At 41.5% G+C, this 19,379-nt stretch overlaps 1 protein-coding gene across 8 annotated transcripts in view; it reads left to right on the forward strand.

The window, feature by feature from the left end:
• Nucleotides 1–19,379, forward strand: part of LOC122558104 (EF-hand calcium-binding domain-containing protein 4A-like) — a 141,278-nt gene that overhangs the window by 17,591 nt on the left and 104,308 nt on the right. For 2 of the 8 annotated variants that reach the window (XM_087996720.1, XM_087996721.1), the window contains one exon: nt 14,146–14,241. The exons of 5 other annotated variants lie outside the window; for them this stretch is intronic. The gene's annotated coding sequence lies outside the window, so the exon portion shown is untranslated. Of the gene's footprint in view, nt 1–3,041; nt 3,139–14,145; nt 14,242–19,379 lie in introns of those variants that run through there. One more of the 8 variants, XM_087996722.1, reaches the window with a different exon arrangement.

Consider the following 19,379-nt stretch of genomic DNA (forward strand, 5'->3'; position numbering starts at 1 on the left):
GGTGAGGCCACTTTTGGAATATGGCGTGCAATTCTAGTCTCCTTCCTATAGGAAGGATGTTGTGGAAAAACAAAAGATTCACAAGGATTTTGTCAGGGTTGGAGGATTTGAGCTAATTGGGAGAGGCTGAATAGGTTGGGGCTGTTTCCTGTGGAGCATCGGTGCTGAGGGGTGACCTTATAGAGGCTTATAAAATCATGAGGGGCATGAATAAGATAACTAGTCTTTTCCCTGGGGTGGGGGAGTCCAGAACTAGAGGGCATAGGTTTAGGATGAGGGGAAAGATGTAAAAGGGACCTAATGGGCCACTTTTTCTTGGAGAGTGGTGCATATATGGAATGAGCTGTCAGAGGAAGTGGTGGAGGCTGGTACAATTACAACATTTATCTCAGATGGGTTTATGAATGTCGAGGGATATGGGCCAAGTGCTGGCAAATGGGACTAAATTAGGTGAGGTTATCTGGTCAGCATGGACGAATTGGACCAAAGGGTCTGTTTCCGTGCTGTACATCTCTGACTCTATTTGTCAAATACACTCTATACCATGAAGACAGATACAAGATATTTGTTTCCTTTGCCGTTTCCTTTATTCTCTTGCCTGTAAGGAGCCCCTAGTTCCTCTCATTGGTTTTGCCTTTATCAATAACTGAAGTATATTGTAGCAACCATGTTTCACTTACCTGCTCAATAAATCAGTTTAACCAACACAAATTCTGGAAAATGATTTATGAAGATGTTATTGAGCAATAGGACTTGATACTCCACTCCACTTGCAGGGATGTGTCATGGATTCTCTATTTAACGTCAGAGTCTCATTTGTATTTACCAAGGTACAGGACAGATAGGTACCACTCTGAGTGGCACAACACATCAAGGCGGCTTGTATGTTTACCTTTTGCCTTCTAGTAAAGTTTTCTGGAGACATTTTTGGTAGCCTTGGAGAAGAAGTGATGGTGAACTGGTCAGCAGATGCTTCAGATAACAGTCGTTTGTGCTGTTTCCACTTGAACGGGTCAAAAGGATCTCCTCAGTTAATTGTTAAAATTGAAAATGTTCAAACTTGGCACAGAAGCAATGACCAACAGAACCTGCTTAACAGGAGAAGTAGCAAACAGAATTTGATATCCTAGCCAGCTGTGATATTGGGCAAGGTGATGAAAAGCACTGTAAAAAGGAGGTCTTAAGGAATATCTTAATGGCAGTTAGGGAGGGAATTCCAAAATGAAGGCCTTGGTAGCTGAAAACATGGCCACTGATGGTCGAGTTAGGTACTCCAAAAATAGACAATTATGGAGAGCTTGAGTAGCTCGGTTAGAGGAGATTATTGCAGGGGTGAGGCCATATAAAGAGGATATGAACGTAAGAATGAGAATAAATGTGTGGGCAGGGGTGGCTGATGAATAGGATTTGGTGCAAGTTGGAATATAGTTAATATAACTTTTGGATCGACACAATATAGGAGGTTGTCCAGGAGTACATGGAATAGTCTATTCTTGAGCGCTCAAGGGTTGGGTGTGGGCTGCAGCTGGAGATGAGCGAAGGCATGGAATTCAGCAAGATGAAGGAGGGGGATGTAAGCAGAGTTAGAATTGTCAGTTGTAAAAACTGATTGAGAATTTATATTTTGACTCAGATGATCTTAGAGTGAATGACTTCCTTCCTTTCGGGACTTATGGGTGACTGAAGAGTCTAATATTAGGTCTGTGCACCTTGCCACAAATGTTTGAAGTGCTCAGTGGGTGGGTTTTCACATGCTTCTTCCACTGTTTGCATATGGTCGCCACTTGCCCCTACTGGACGTTCTCTGGTTGGCAGCTTTTTTTTTGTCTTGTTCCAGTTTGTCTGATTGAAAATGAGACCAAGTTTGCAAACAGTCAAATTCCACCTCACCATGCCAAGTAGAGAGATGAAGTTGGTGGCTCAGAAACAGATTGGGAACTGAAGACCAAGGCTTTGGTCGTTTGAAAATATATCGAGAAAATTTCTGCTTGAGGGCTGGATATTTGACAAGTAGTCTGACAGTAGAAGAGTTGAAAAAGGTACTATCAAAGGAGAGTCGAAGGTGTGTAGCTGGAAAAGCACAATAGGTCAGGCTTTTGCCCGAAATGTTGATTCTCCTGCTCTTCGGATGCTGTCTGACCTGCTGTGTTTTTGCAGCACCACACTCTCGATTCTGATCTCCAGCATCTGCAGTCCTCACTTTTGCAGCTATCAAAAGAGCTGTCTCTTGTCACCATACAGATAGGAACTGTTGTAAGGTGAAGTAAATGGGAAGCAAGGTGATGTAAATGAGGAGCAGTTTGTAGATAACACCAAGGATTAGATCCTTGAGGTATGGAGGTAATGCTGAGTGAGGGGTAAGAGAAGCCATTGCACTGATACTGGGTAGTTATGAATGGAACCAGATTTATGACTGTCTATCAGCTGGATGACAGTGAAGAAATGACACTGGCGAATGGTGTGGCTCAAGCTTGCCAAACGTTACAGATAAGGTTGGATCGCTTACTTTTAATCACAGTCTTACCAGCATATAAATTGTGCCTGGGAGAGCTGGAATCAGTACTGTCAAAGATATTTGATTTGAGGAATGCAAATGTGGAGTTCTAACAAAAATGGGCACTGAATTGGGAGGCACTAGCATGCATTCAGGAAGCTGAGTGTTCCCCAGATGGATGTAATGATCTGGAGAGATTGTGGGGCCATGATTGGGTGATGGTGAGAGGCGAAAAGGTAGGACGGCAGTTGTTGCAACCTGATACTGTTCTTTGGGAGGAACAGAATGTCCCATTTTAATTTTATTCCATTTCTGTTTCATGCACATACATCCTTACCACAGCAAAAACATTAGTTGAGTATCTTTTGAATCGTTATCATTACACTGCCCAATATGGTAAATATCTTGTTATAAGTGGTTATTGTACCATGTTGTTGTCAGAATTGCTTTGCTAAGCTATCCAAGGTTACTAGCAAGGTTAAGGCAATCAGAACAGGACTGCTTATAATGCTGTTTACTCCATTCAAGAGTTTCCAGTCAGTATATATAGTCATTTCAAAATCAGTCCAACTTCTTCAGTCATATAATATTTACGCTCGGTTTGCCTGTGCTGCCAATTTCCAATCGGATCTCCAAGTGGCAAGGTAATGGTTACTTGGATATTTATGTACATTTGTTTCTGTTTCTTCAGTCTTGAACTGCAAGTTTGATGCTGTAATCAATGTCAAGAGCTCAAATTTTATTCCAGTGCTGCATTCTTGTAATGAATCAGATTTTAAGCACTGTAGTGGGATAAAGTGTAAATCTCTTGATGTTGTCAGACACTTAATTAACGTTTGAAGTTATTGACTGCTGATTTGGAGGCCATCAAGGAGGGGAGATTTTCTGTGGGGCTTTCTTTTGACGTACCATTCCGAATGGAGCATATCTGTCATGCCTGTTTATAATGTTGCATTGTCGGAAATTCTGCAGAAACCCTCCTCTTTCCAAGCTGCTTTAGGTCAGCAGTTTTTCAAGCACCAAACACAATAACACAGGTGTTTTGGATACGATAAAATGTGTAAGACTTAGTCATAGAACTGTACAGCATGGAAACTGAACCTTCAGTCCAATTCGTCCATGCCGACCAGATATTCTAAATAAATCTAGTCCCATTGCCAACATCTGGCCCATGTACTTCTAAACCCTTCCTATTCATATACTCATCCAGATGCTTTTTAAATGTTCTAATTGTACCTGCACCACTTCATCTGGCATCTCATTCCACACACGTACCACCCTCTGCATGAAAATGTTGTCCCTTGGGTCTCTTCTATATTTTTCCCCTCTCACCTTAAACATATGCCATTTAGTTTTGGATTCCTCTCCCCTTGTCTAGGCACACTACCCATGCCCTTCATGATTCTATAAATCTCTATTGGGTCACCCCTCAGCCTCTGATGCCCTTAGGAAAACAGCCCCAGCCTACTCAGCCTCTTCCTGTAACTCAAACCCTCCAACCCTGGCAACATCCTTGTAAATCTTTTCTGAACTCTTTTTCACATTTCATAACACCCTTCTTTTAGGAGGGAGACCAGAATTGAATACAGTATTCCAAAAGTGGCCAAACCAATGTCCTGTACAGCTGCAACATGACCTCCCAACTCTGATACTCAGTGCTCTGACCAATAAAGGAAAGCATACTAAACACGCTCTTCACTATCCTATCTACCTGTGACTCCAATTTCAAGGAACCATGAACCTGCACTCCAATGTCTTTGTTCAGCAACACTCCCCAAGACATTGCCATGAAGTGTAGAAGTCCTGCCCTGATTTTGTCTTTCCAACATACAGCACCTCGCATTTATCTAAATTAAACTCTATCTGCTACTCATTGGCCCATCTGATCAAGATCTTGTTATACTCTGAGGTAAACTTCTTGGCTGTACAATCCACCTCCAATTTTGGTGTCATCTGCAAACCTAACTATACCTCCTATGTTCACACCCATACCATTCATATAAATGACAAGCAGTGGACCCAGCACTGATCCTCATGACGCACCACTGATCACAGGCCTCTTGTCTGAAAAGCAACCCTCCACCACTACCCTCTGTCTTCTACCTTTGAGCCAGTTCTGTATCCAAATGGTGAGTTCTCCCTCTATTTCATGTGATCAAACCTTGCTAACCAGTCTACCATGAGGAACCTTGTTGAACATCTTACTGAAGTCCATATAGATCATATCCACCACTCTGCCTTCATCAATCCAGTTTGTTACTTCTTCAGAAAAACTCCATTAAGTTAGCTTTGCACTCCATCTTAAACATCATGAGACTTTTGAATGGAATTTTCTTTTGAAGTCTTAGAGCAGCATTGCAGAGAAATTTCTTCTCCAATGTTCCCTGCAGAATAATTGGAACAGAAATCTAATTGTCATTAATAATATAAATTGCCTCAAAATGAATGCTGTCTTTCTTCGCTCTGTTTCTTTTTAGATAATTTATGTGTACGAATATCAATACATTTTAAACTGCACATGTAACCAGATATATCAAAATATTGCATATTTCTGAGTAACGCATAGGAAGACTTGTTAGCTGAAGTAACCATGTGTCCTACCAAACCCCTTTTCAGTGCCTGGCTTATTGATTCTATTATAAAGCCTGGTATTGATGTAATTTACAGTCATACACAAATGAGCAATATAATCAGAGTCTCCAGAATATAGTTGAAAGCCAGTAGAACGTATTCCAGCATCGCAGAGAGCTAGATGTTTTAACAGAGAAATGTAACAAAGGGACCTGTAAGCACCAAGAGAAACACTTCTTCTGCTATTGTGTTGGAGCTGCCAATTCATTTTGTTTTTCTCCTTCATCAGTTTAGTGTAAATTAGCTCTTGCTCATTTTTTGGGATTTGGATTTTAAATGATGGGTAAGGAGCCTGACAGCATCTTGCATTCTTCTGGGTTTCATCCTGACTGGTTTGAAAGTGAGCCAGCAACCTTTTTTATTTTTTGCAGAAGTCAGGTTAGTAAAATATTCCAAGAGCTTAGTTACGTTTTTTTTAAAACCAGGAGTGTTGACGTTAACAGTTCATGGACCTATATCCCAATGTGAGTTGAATCTGCCAGTGTTGTGGAGCTGAGTGCACAGGAGCAGCTATGTGCTATTTGAAGCATCTTGCATCCTCGACAGTAGATGTTACTCAGACCTTCACTGATATCTGTACTACTGGTTGTCAAGGGCATGACCCCCCCCCCCCGGTAGTGCTCAGCAGTATGGTTTTTGGCACAAAAGTTGTCTGTTAGGCCACAGAACATCTGGGCAATCCAGCCATTCCACTGAAATGATTATAGATGTGCCAGAAGAAATGCAAAGCTAGATAGATTAGATTACTTAGTGTGGAAACAGGCCCTTCAGCCCAACAAGTCCATAGTGACCCGCCGAAGTGCAACCCATGCAGACCCATTCCCCTACATTTACCCCATTCACCTAACACCACGGGCAATTTAGCATGGCCAATTCACCTAACCTGCACATTTTTGGACTGTGGGAGGAAACCGGAGCACCCGGAGGAAACCCACACAGGCACGGGGAGAATGTGCAAACTCCACACAGTTAGTCGCCTGAGGTGGGAATTGAACCTGGGTCTCTGGCGCTGTGAGGCAACAGTGCTAACCACTGTGCCACTGTGCTGTAGTTAGGCATAAAGCAGGCCCACCATGTTCCCAGCTCAAGGAATTGGGCATGGCACCTCTATCATGCTTCCACTGCTCTTGCTTTCCACCGACTGCATAGTTATGCCTTTTTGGATGTGTTACAACCAAGTGAGCAGGGATAATTAGTTTCTGTCCTCATGCAGCCTTTTTTGTACTTTGGAAAAGAATGGCTACAAGTTGAATGAAGTAAATTTTGAAGAAATAAACAATGGTATTTAAATGTCTCCAGGCTAAAAAAAACAAATTCAAAACCAGATATTGTTCAGTGATTCTAATGAATCAATAACAATTTCCTTTGATTAACTTCATAATAAAAGATTTCCTTTCCTATTGCACACTTCACAACTTCACAATATCCCAAAGTGATTTCCAGCAAATGAAATACTTTTGAAATATAGCAGAAGAGTAGTTATCTGTCTTGGAGGATGAGTATAAAATGGGTACTTGAGGAGAGCAAGCCTTCTCATTCTGCTGAATCCATCAATCTTCTTTCAGCGCTGCTTGAAAGGAGTTGACTGAAATAAAGTTCACTTTTCTGTTCTTGGGTGTGACTTCAACTTTTTTTTCCCAAGGTTGGTAATCTGCAGATAAGACTTTTCGTCACAATATGTAAAGCCACCAGAATGGTGTAAGTCAAGCTCGAGATTTGGATCTAAGTGACTGTTTTCAGACATTTTAAAATATTAATTTCAGTTCGGACTAGCTCTTGATGATTTGGTTTGTGAAGTTCTGCTCACTCTAGGCAAGTGATCACTATGGCCATCTTAACTCATGGTTTTTCTCTTTTTAAAAGAAAAACATCTTTTAATCCAGGTATTACAATTGAATGATGGAAATTGCAAACTGATCATCCGTTTTCACTCCTATCATAATGGATCATTTGTTGGGTCAATATCCTGGACCTTCAGCACATGACTGCTACAGTTCAAGAAGGCAGTTCATTGCCACCATCTCAAAGGAAACCAGGGATCGGCAATAAATGCTGGCCCAGCCATTAATGCTCACATTCCATGAATTAATTTGGAAAAAAACTACAATGTTCTATGCTACTTGTTACAAGATCTGAGTGAAGAACATTGGATTGCCCTGGAGCACAATACCAATCCATCAAGTTTCAGGACATGCAGCTTGAAGATGCAAATGGTGTATCTTCTATATTCCTTATTCATTCTGAGCTCCACTGGAATTGTGTCCACTGCTCTGTGTACTGTCTAAGTAGGAGACACATGATGTGAATCTGTTTGCTCTCCATCCCTAAGTGCCCACTCTTTATTTTGTCTTAATAAAGTGTAGGGATTCTTCTTGGAATTTGCATACTGTGGTGAAGGTGAGAGTGAGCTGCTTTCTTGAACTGCTGTAGTCATTGGGTCTGGGTACACTTAAGTGAGAAATTTCAAGTTTTAAAAGAATGGCAAGAAACTGACTGTGCCTTTGGCTTAACAGGGTAGAATGGGAGAAGTTGTTTCTTAATATGGGAGAGAGTTTTGAGAAGATTTGTAGCTCAGGTTGAGGTTTTGGATGTAGGTTTGCTTGCTGAGCTGCAAGGTTCATTTCCAGACACTGTTACCTTACTAGGTAACATCTTCAGTGGGCCTCAGGCGAAGCAATGCTGAAAATTCCTGCTTTGTATTTATATGTTTGGGTTTCTTTGGGTTGTCACTTACAGTCCTTGCATGGTATTTTGTAACAGGCAGAAAACTAGCCACCAGGATACATGTACACCAGCTAGCCACAAAAAGAATGACCCCCTCTCACTAGTATCCTCCCATACGGCTGAGGAAGGATACCACTTCGACTGGGACAACACATCGATCCTAGGACAAGCCAAACAAAGACAGGCACGAGAATTCCTAGAAGCATGGCATTCCAACTGGAACTCTACCAACAAACACATTGAGTTAGACCCCATCTACCACCCACTGAGAAAAAGAACAGAAAGTGACCTCACCACAGGAAATGACATCACCAACCTAAAGAAACTCAAACACATTAATAGAAAACAGGGATTTTCAGCATTGCTTTGCCTGAGGTCCACTGAAGATGTTACCTAGTAGGGTAACAAAATTTCTGGAAATAAACCTTGCAGCTCAGCGAGCAAACCTACATCCAACATCCTTAATGTGGGAGAAGCTAGAACCAGAGGAAATAAATTTAGTCACCCATTCCAGCATATGGAGAAAGTTTCTTCTTGAGGGTGCTCAATCCACAGAATTCTTTATCACAAGAGGGCTGTCAAGGTTGGTTCATTAAGCATATTCAAGCTTGGTATATTCAGAATCTCAATCAATGAAGGGATCAAAGATTAAGAGGATAAGGCCAGAAAGTGGACTTGAAGATTCTCATTATCGAGCATGGTTTCATTGAATACTGCAGGGAACTGGAATGGTCTACATTTGCGCCTACATCTTATGATGTGATGCCACCAGGAAATGACAAGGCAACTGAGCAGCCACTTTAGTTCTGCTCTCATGGAAGAGGGTCTAAATAACTTTACAAAAATGCTAGGGATTCAAAGGTCTGTTGAGGAGAAAGAATGGAAGGAAATTAGTTTTTAAATAAAAAATCCGAGAGAAAATAATGGGACTGAAAGCTGATAAATCTTAGAGCCTAATCACCTCCATCCCAGGGCATTAAACAGAGCAAGTGAATGAGCTGGTAGTCCTCCTCAAGTTCTGTAGACCATCTCTGACGTTTGGAGGGTAATAATAACCAGATCCATTTCGTTTTTAAAATGGAGAAACCAGGCAATTTATAGACCAGTGAGCCTAACATCATTAGTGAGGGAAATTTTAGTCTATTATGAAGGATCAGCCAATAGGACATTTAGAACTATGGAATTACACAAAGTCAATATGCATTTATTTGTCTTTGAAAAATCTACTAGAATTGTAAATAGATAAGGGAGAACTAATGTACATAATATATTTAGATTTTCAGAGTTTTCATGATAGCATTACAGCTGTGCTGAGGGAGGATATTCTTGGAAATACATCAGGGAAGTTATTTGGGTGAAACTGAGAAATAAGAAAGGGATGATCACCTTATTAGGATTGTATTATAGACCCCCCAATAGTCTGAGGGAAATTGAAAAACAAATTTGTAAGGAGATCTCAGCTATCTGTAAGAATAATAGGGTGGTTATGGTAGGGGATTTTAACTTTCCAAACATAGACTGGGACTGCCATAGTGTTAAGTGTGTACAAGAAAATTTTCTGATTCAGTATGTGAATGTACCTACTAGAGAAGGTGTGAAACTTGACCTACTCTTGGGAAAGAAGGCAGGGCAGGTGACTGAGGTGTCAGTGGGGGAGCAGTTTGGGGCCAGCAAACTTAATTTTATTAAATTTAAAATAGTGATGGGAAAGGATAGACTAGATCTAAAAGTTGAAGTTCTAAATTGGAGAAAGGCCAATTTTGATGGTATTAGAGAAGAACTTCCAAATGCTGATTGGGGGCAGATGTTCTCAGGTAAAGGGACGGCTGGAAAATGGGAAGCCTTCAGAAATGAGCTAATGAGAATCCAGAGAAAGTATATTCCTGTTAGGGTGAAAGGAAAGGCTGGTAGGTATAGGGAATGCTGGATGTCTAAAGAAATTGAGGGTTTGGTTAAGAAAAAGAAGGAAGCATATGTAAGGTATAGACAGGATAGATCGAGTGAATCCTTAGAGTATAAAGAAAGTAGGAGTATACTTAAGAGGAAATCAGGAGGGCAACAAGGGGACATGAAATACCTTTGGCAAATAGAATTAAGGAGAATCCAAAGGGTTTTTACGAATGCATTAAGGATAAAAGGATAGCGAGGGAGAGAATAGGGCCCTTCGAAGATCAGCAAGGTGACCTTTGTGGAGCCGCAGGTGATGTTGCAGATACTAAAATGAGTGTTTTGCATTAGTATTTACTGTGAAAAAGGATATGGAAGATATAGACTGTAGGGAAATAGGTGGTGACATCTTGCGAAATGTCCATATTACAGAGGAAGAAGTGCTGGATGTCTTGAAACGGGTAAAGGTGAATAAATCCCCAGGACCTGATCAGGTGTACCCGAGAACTCTGTGGGAAGCCAGAGAAGTGATTGCTGGGCCTCTTGCTGAGATATTTGTATCATCGATAGTCACAGGTAAGTGCTAGAAGACTGGAGGTTGGCAAACGTGGTGCCACTGTGTAAGGGCAGTAAGGACAAGCCAGGAAACTATAGACCAGTAAGTCTGACGTCAGTGTGCAAGTTGTTGGAGGGAATCCTGAGGGACAGGATGTACATGTATTTGGAAAGGCAAGGACTGATTAGGGATAGTCAACATGGCTTTGTGCGTGGGAAATAATGTCTCACAAACTTGATTGAGTTTTTTTTGAAGAAGTAACAGAGGATTGAGTGCAAAGTGGTAGATGTGATCTATATGGACTTCAGTAAGGCGTTCGACAAGGTTCCCCATGGAAGACTAGATAGCAAAGTTAGATCTCACGGATTAAAGGGAGAATTAGCCATTTGGATACAGTACTGGCTCAAAGGTAGAAGACGGAGGGTGATGGTGGAGGGTTGTTTTTCAGACTGGAGGCCTGTGACCAGTGGAGTGCCACAAGGACCGGTGCTGGGTCCTTTACTTTTTGTCATTTGGATGCGAGCATAAGAGGTACAGTTAGTGCGTTTGCAGATGATACCAAAATTGTAGGTGTAGTAGACAGCGAAGAAGATTACCTCAGATTACAACAGGATCTTGACCAGATGGGCCAATGGCTGAGAAGTGGCAGATGGAGTTTAATTCCGATAAATGCGAGGTGCTGCATTTTGGGAAAGCAAATCTTAGCAGGACTTATACACTTAATGGTAAGGTCCTAGGGAGTGTTGCTGAACAAAGAGACCTTGGAGTGCAGGTTCATAGCTCCTTGAAAGTGGAGTCGCAGGTAGATAAGATAGTGAAGAAGATGTTTGGTATGCTTTCCTTTATTGGTCAGAATATTGAGTACAGGAGTTGGGAGGTCATGTTGCGGCTGTACAGGACATTGGTTAGGCCACTGTTGGAATATTGCGTGCAATTCTGGTATCCTCCCTATCAGAAAGATGTTGTGAAACCTGAAAGGGTTCAGAAAAGATTTACAAGGATGTTGCCAGGGTTGGAGGATTTGAGCTATAGGGAGAGGCTGAACAGGCTGGGGCTGTTTTCCCTGGAGCATCGGAGGCTGAGAGGTGACCTTATAGAGGTTTACAAAATTGAGGGGCATGGATAGGATAAATAGACAAAGTCTTTTCCCTGGGGTCGGGGAGTCCAGAACTAGAGTGCATATGTTTAGGGTGAGGGGAAAGATATAAAAGAGACCTAAGGGGCAACGTTTTCACACAGAGGATGGTACGTGTATGGAAAGAGCTGCCAGAGGATGTGGTGGAGGCTGGTACAATTGCAATATTTAAGAGGCATTTGGATGGGTTTGAGTAGGAAGGATTTGGAGGGATATGGGCTGGGTGCTGACACGTGGGACTAAATTGGGTTGGGATATCTGGTCGGCATGGACGGGTTGGACCGAAGGGTCTGTTTCCATGCTGTACATCTCTATGACTCTGTCCCACATGAAGAGGTTAGTGTTAACATTAAGTATCGTAAGATTGGTAATAATATACTGGCATGGATTGAGAATTGTTTAATAGGGCACGAGATTGGTGCCTTGTGGAGTACCACAGAGGTCAGTGTTTGGGTCCTAGCTATTCACAATGTGTATCAACAGTTTGGATATGGAATTTGAATATAATATTGACCAGTTTGACATAAAGATAGGTGATCGTGTGAGTAGCCAGAAGAATGTAAAAACCTTCAAGGCAATTTTAGACAAATTGAATAAGTGGACAAATACATGACAGATGTGTTGTAAGGTGTATATGTCTAACTCTGTTTTTTCCTACTGAAGTAGACAATGGCAGAGTATTATTTAAACGGTGATAGATAGAAGGATGTTGGAAGGCAAATGGATCTGGTGTTTTTGGGCACAAGTCACTGAAAGCAAACATATAGGTGCAGCAAGGAGTTAGGAAAGCAAATGGCCTTCATAACAAGAGAGTTTGAGTACAGGAGCAAGGCAGTCTTGCTGCAGTTGGAGAAAGCAATGATGAGATCATACTCCGGATATTCTTTCTGTGCAGGATTTGTCTCCTTAACTAAGAGAAGATATACTTTCCCTTGAGGACAGTAAAGGTTCACTAGACTGATCCCTGGAAAGGCAGGGACATCATATAAGGAGAGCTTGAGTCAAGTACGTCTGTATTCACTGGAGATTAGAAGAATGTGAAGAAATCTGATTTGAAACACCGAAAATTCTAACAGGTCGAGACAAACTAGATGCAGGGATTCTGTTTCAATTGTCCTGGAGATGTCTAGAACAAGGGGTTGAAGTCTCTGAATACAGGGTAGGTGATTTCAGACCGAGGTGACTTAAACTTTTTTTTTATTCAGACATTTGTGAACCTTTGGAATTCTGTATCATTTAAGGCAGTGAAGTTCAACTCACTGAATATGTTTATGAAAGAAATAGATACATATCTAGTTATTGAAGACATCAAAGAAATAGGAGAGCGCGCGGTGGTATGTCACTGATCTAAGAGATCAGCTGTGACCGTAATGAATGGTGGAACAGGTGCAGTGAGCTGCTCATTTTCTGTATTTTTGTGTAATATTGTGCTCCTGCAACAGCTTCAAGATGATGATGATTTATTGTGCACAAAACCATTACGATCAAGTCAGCTAGGTTAAATGACACGGATATTATTCACAGGTCTACTGTGATCTAAATTGTTTCAAAATAAGGGATGTAGTATAAAAATTTGAGACAGACAACATAAATACACGAAAATCCACACATATGCCTGTGGATGTATATCAGTATTTCTTGATCTTTTAATCCCACTACTGAAGCTGTTTTTGATTATTAATGTAGTTTCCTGGGTACTTCATGCAGTCTTTTGCATTACACCCCCACCGTGTTTCCACTCCTAGGCGATTGCCTTGTGGTTGCTCCGGTCCTGAGTGAATGAGACCATTATGAATTGCTAGTTACCCTATCTTCTAGTTGTCTTGAGGTACATTCCATTACTGTGTTACGGCATTGGGTAAACCCTCCTGCTTAATTTAAACCAGCAACACAAAGTATCCCATGCCATAATCTGTAAAAATTCGAGTGGCCAAGAACTAGGGCGGCATGGTGGCACAGTGGTTAGCACTGCTGCCTCACAGCGCCATAAACCCGGGTTCAATTCCCGCCTCAGGCGACTGTGTGGAGTTTGCACATTCTCCCCGTGTTTGCGTGGGTTTCCTCCGGGTGCTCCGGTTTCCTCCCACAGTCCAAAGATGTGCAGGTCAGGTGAATTGGACATGCTAAATTGCCCGTAGTGTTAGGTAAGGGGTAGATGTAGGGGTATGGGTGGGTTGCGCTTCGGCGGAGTGGTGTGGACTTGTTGGGCCGAAGGGCCTGTTTCCACACTGTAAGTAATCTAATCTAATCTAAAAACTACTAAATGTAAAAATTAACAACTTTATTTCTTAAAGTATAACAGAGAATAATCAACTAACAACTATTCACAAGTCCTTACTCTAACCTATCTTTTAGCTTCCCTTCTATAATACTAGTCCGATAATATTCCCAATTAAGATTTACAAAACAAAACTACTTTTCTCAAAAGCAGGCAGCTTTCGGTTCTTCTATGTGGATCTTCCAGTGTTTGTCTTTTCTTCTTAAGGATTCTGCTTCACAGGTTACTAATTGATAAAGATACTTTTAAGAGAGCTGTTCTTCAGGCAGTCTTTTATTTGCTGGTAGCTGGGCTGTTCTCCTCCAACTTTCCCTCGTCTAATATCCCAGAGCATCGGATTGTGTCATTGGCTTTTAAGATTGTCAATATGCTAAATTCAAACTTGGGGTATAATTTAAACTGGCCTAATTCACACCTGTTTTGTTTTTTGTCATTTCCAGGAAACCAGCTACTCCAGTAGCTGGAGCACATGTTACATTGGATCTTGTTGAGAATACTTGGTGCTGTCACTGCTAGCTTTTTAACTCTCTTAAAAGGTATAGTTCACCCACATCTTCATAACAACTGTACCAGATTTTTAATTATATTGTTTAGCTACAGTTGTTTAACACATCTTAAAAATAAATGCCCTGTATTGTTGAGGAAGTGACAGTTTGATCTGCCATTCTTATCCTTGCCACTTTCTAGCAGTAATAGCCATATATCAACCTCCGAGTAATAGACTGCCACACACAACACTGTGACAGAATGCAGGACTACTGTTTCAGGTTGCCCCTGAAATATTGTTTTTTTTATTTTTGTGGAAGCCCAAGTACTTTGGATTGAAGGACAAACCGGTTATCTAAGGGAAATTAACTAAATGCTTATTTGTTTTGAGATTTGGCTATTTGCAAAAGTTAAGCAGATGACTGGCATTGAAATCTGATGCTTGCAGCTTTAAGCTGAGGGATTTATTTTTGTATCTCAAATGAATGTTAAAAGATTTAACCTAAGTACTGCTCTGTGAAGTTATTAATAGCTGAAAATGAGTGAACCTCATTGAAATTAGTGACATGTGGATTTAGAAATGAAGTTGTATTGCCCATGCCTAGCCTGGCATGTCACATAATTGGAGTAATTGGAACTATGGGTGGTTTGCTGGTGGCTAATAGATGAAAGATAGCATGGATGACTTGGCAGTGGAAGGAAAAAGCCATTCAGTTGTGTGTGATGACACTTCTGGAGACCAAAGAAAATTTTCGATTTGAAGTGCAAAACTGCTTTTTCTACCACACACTAGGTAGATCCTTCTGTGAAGAAGGAACTCCTAGATAGAGTGCAATTTCCAGCGAACTGAGCACCTTTCTACGTGGATGCACAAAGATCTTTTTCCTGAAACAAAGACAGAAATTGCTGGAGAAACTCAGCAAGTCTGTGGAGAGAGGAACTGAGTTAACATTTCAAGTCCAATAACTCTCTCCATTAGACCTTTTGATCTCGGTCGATTTTGAAGAATTGCCAGACTCAAAATGATAGCTCTACTTTTCTTTTCACAGATCCTGCCAGACCTGCTGTTTTATTTTTTTTTCCTCTGTCTAGCAATTTCTGTTTTTTGTTTCAGATTTCCTGCATCCACAGTTCTTTGTTTTATTTTTATGATGATCCTGAGTTGCACTAGCTTGGGAGTATAGGTACTCAAATCAGTTAACAAAATGGAAGAATTCCATGTTGGTTGCAGTTTACAAACCTTTGCTAGGATAATACTTGAGGTATTCTTTAACCAAATTTCTATCTGTAGTGATTTAATTCTGCAAATAGAACAGGGGAATCCTTCCTGTAACTGTTTCTTTGTTTTGTTTCTAAACTATTTTTAACCATAAGACCATAAGACATAGGAGTGGAAGTAAGGCCATTCGGCCCATCGAGTCCACTCCGCCATTCAATCATGGCTGATGCGCATTTCAGCTCCACTTACCAGCGTTCTCCCCGTAGCCCTTAATTCCTCTAGACAACAAGAATCTATCAACCTCGGCCTTGAAGACATTTAGCGTCCCGGCTTCCACTGCACTCCGTGGCAATGAATTCCACAGGCCCACCACTCTCTGGCTGAAGAAATGTCTCCGCATTTCTGTTCTGAAATGACCCCCTCTAATTCTAAGGCTGTGTCCACGGGTCCTAGTCTCCTCGTCTAACTGAAACAATTTCCTAGCAACCACCTTTTCCAAGCCATGTATTATTTTGTACGTCTCTATTAAGTCTCCCCTTAATCTTCTAAACTCCAACGAATACAATCCCAGTATCCTCGGCCGTTCCTCATATGTTAGACCTGTCATTCCAGGGATCATCCGTGTGAATCTCCGCTGGACACGTTCCAGTGCCAGTATGTCCTTCCTGAGGTGTGGGGACCAAAACTGGACACAGTACTCCAAATGGGGCCTAACCAGAGCTTTATAAAGTCTTAGTAGTACATCTCTGCTTTTACATTCCAACCCTCTTGAGATAAGAGACAACATTGCATTCGCTTTCTTAATCACGGACTCAACCTGCATGTTTACCTTTAGAGAATCCTCGACTAGCACTCCCAGATCCCTTTGTGCTTTGGCTTTATTAATTTTCTCACCATTTAGAAAGTAGTCTATGCTTTTATTCTTTTTGCCAAAGTGCAAGACCTCGCACTTGCTCACGTTAAATTCCATCAGCCATTTCCTGGACCACTCTCCCAACCTGTCTAGATCCTTCTGTATCCTCCCCACTTCCTCAGTACTATCTGCCTGTCCACCTAACTTCGTATCATCGGCAAACTTCGCTAGAATGCCCCCGGTTCCCTCATCCAAATCATTAATATATAATGCGAACAGCTGTGGCCCCAGCACCGAACCCTGCGGGACACCGCTCGTCACCGGCTGCCATTCTGAAAAAGAACCTTTTATCCCAACTCTCTGCCTTCTGTTAGACAGCCAATCCTCAATCCATCCCAGCAGCTCACCTCTAACACCATGGGCCCTCACCTTGCTCAGCAGCCTCCCGTGTGGCACCTTATCAAAGGCCTTTTGAAAGTCTAGATAGACCACATCCACTGAGTTTCCCTGGTCTAACCTACTTGTTACCTCTTCAAAAAATTCCAACAGGTTTGTCAGGCATGACCTCCCTTTACTAAACCCATGTTGACTTGTTCTAATCAGACTCTGCTCTTCCAAGAATTTAGAAACCTCATTCTTAATGATGGATTCTAGAATTTTACCAACAACCGAGGTTAAGCTGATTGGCCTATAATTTTCCATCTTTTGCCTTGATCCTTTCTTGAACAAGGGGGTTACAACAGCCATCTTCCAATCATCCGGGACCTTTCCTGACTCCAGTGACTCTTGAAAGATCTCAACCAATGCCTCTGCTATTTCCTCAGCCACCTCTCTCAGAACTCTAGGGTGTATCCCATCGGGGCCAGGAGATTTATCAATTTTAAGACTTTTTAACTTTTCTAGCACTATCTCTTTTGTAATGGCAACCATACTCAACTCAGCCCCGTGACACCCTTTAATTTTTGGGATATTACTCATGTCTTCCACTGTGAAGACTGACGCAAAGTACTTGTTAAGTTCTCCTGCTATTTCCTTATCTCCCATCACTAGGCTTCCTGCATCAGTTTGAAGTGGCCCAATGTCTACTTTTGCCTGTCGTTTGTTTCTTGTGTACTGAAAGAAACTTTTACTATTATTTCTAATATTACTGGCTAGCCTACCTTCATATTTGATCCTCTCCTTTCTTATTACACTCTTTGTTATCCTCTGTTTGTTTGCTTTTGTATCCTTCCCAATCTTCTGATTTCCCACTGTTCTTAGCCACTTTATAGGATCTCTCTTTTTCTTTAATACATTTCCTGACTTCCTTTGTCAGCCAAGGTTGTCTAATCCCTCCCTGGTTAATCTTTCGTTTCTTGGGAATGAACCTCTGTACAGTGTCCTCAATTATACCTACAAACTCCTGCCATTTTTGCTCTACTGTCTTCCCGGTTAGCCTCTGCTTCCAGTCTATTTTAGTCAGTTCCTCTCTCATGCCCTCATGATTACCTTTATTCAACTGTAACACCATTACATCCGATTTTGCCTTCTCCCTTTCAAACTCCAGACTGAACTCTACCATATTATGGTCGCTACTTCCTAAGGGTTCCCTTACTTTAAGATCTTTTATAGAGTCTGGTTCATTGCAAAGCACTAGGTCCAGAATAGCCTGCTCTCTTGTGGGCTCCATGACAAGCTGTTCCAAAAAGCCATCCTGTAAGCATTCCATGAATTCCCTTTCTTTAGATCCACTAACAACATTATTTACCCAGTCCACCTGCATATTGAAGTCTCCCATGATCAATGTAACCTTGCCTTTCTGACATGCCTTCTCTATTTCCCGGTACATGTTGCGTCCCTGGTCCTGACCACTGTTAGGAGGTCTATACACAACTCCAATTATGTTTTTTTTGCCTTTGTGGTTAACGTCATTGACTTGGAATATTTCTGTTCAGTTTTAGTAACTAAATCTTCTCTTTTTGTTCGTTCATATTGGCTAACTCGATCTATTTCATCCCAGTTAAGCAACATCAGAGTGATACCAACGTGAAGAAATCTGCTTTTGAATGTTGTCCCACCTTTTGCTGTTGAAGGGTGGGGCATTATGGAAACTGTAATGTGATAGCAGAAGTTTTATTTATTTTCAACAGATTAGAATAGTGTTGGTGCAGTGCATGTTCAGAGATGTAGCTTTGTTGTCACAATCCCTCATCTGACGGAAAGATTGCATCTAGTTTCTGTAGTTTAGTGCACCCTTTGGGAATGAATTGATGCTTCATTGCTCAGTACCAGGGTAGCTTTCTCCCCAAGCTAATAGTTGGTTGATGGCTAGAATGCCTTTTTGGAAGACATCCCAGACTCTGTCTATAATACCACCTCCCTTTTCCTCCTTCTCAGTAGTGATTACTGAGTGGTGTCGAGAATCTGTAGCTAATTTTAGCACAAGACTTAATTGGCTATATTGCATCATTACCTTTCAAATGAACATTTCTTAAGCTGCTGTCTATCTGTTCTTTTGGGTAAATGCATCTAAATATGAAAAGTACAAGGAGGTATTTGGGGTCGAGTGAGGCAAGGCTGTACAGAATGAATAGTGGGGTACTGGGAATTATCACCAGAAAATTTGTGCTTGTCTATTGACCCTTGAAGGCAGCAGGACATGTAGAGGGGTTCTTGTAATGCACATGTGGGGCATGACATCATTAGCTATGCCAGCATTTATTGCCCATTCTTAGCTGCTCTTGAGAGGGTAATTGTGAGCTTCTGCCTTGAGCCATTGCAGTCCATGTGCTGTAGGTTGACCTTTGGAAAGGAATTCCAAGATTTTGATCCAGTGACAGGTGAAGGAATGATATATTTCCAAGTTGGGATGGTAAGTGGCTTTGGAGGAGAACTTGCAAGCAGTGGTGTTCAGTGGTGCTGCCCTTTTTGCAGGATGAAAAGATTCCCTTTGGCCCATTCTGTCCATGCCAATCATCAAACATCCACCTACAGGTAGTTGTCCTATAATGCCATAGTTGCATTCCAGTGAAATCTCGCTTAATAGAAAATTGCTTATTATAAATAGGGCCTATGGGGTTCAGGGCAGACCAGCAAAAAAGTCTCAATGGCTCAATCACCTGAAAGCCTAATGCAAA

The sequence above is a fragment of the Chiloscyllium plagiosum genome, unplaced genomic scaffold, assembly GCF_037043375.1.
Source record: "Chiloscyllium plagiosum isolate Xiang-an unplaced genomic scaffold, Cpla_swu_hap1 HiC_scaffold_18, whole genome shotgun sequence".
Lineage (NCBI taxonomy): Eukaryota > Metazoa > Chordata > Chondrichthyes > Orectolobiformes > Hemiscylliidae > Chiloscyllium > Chiloscyllium plagiosum.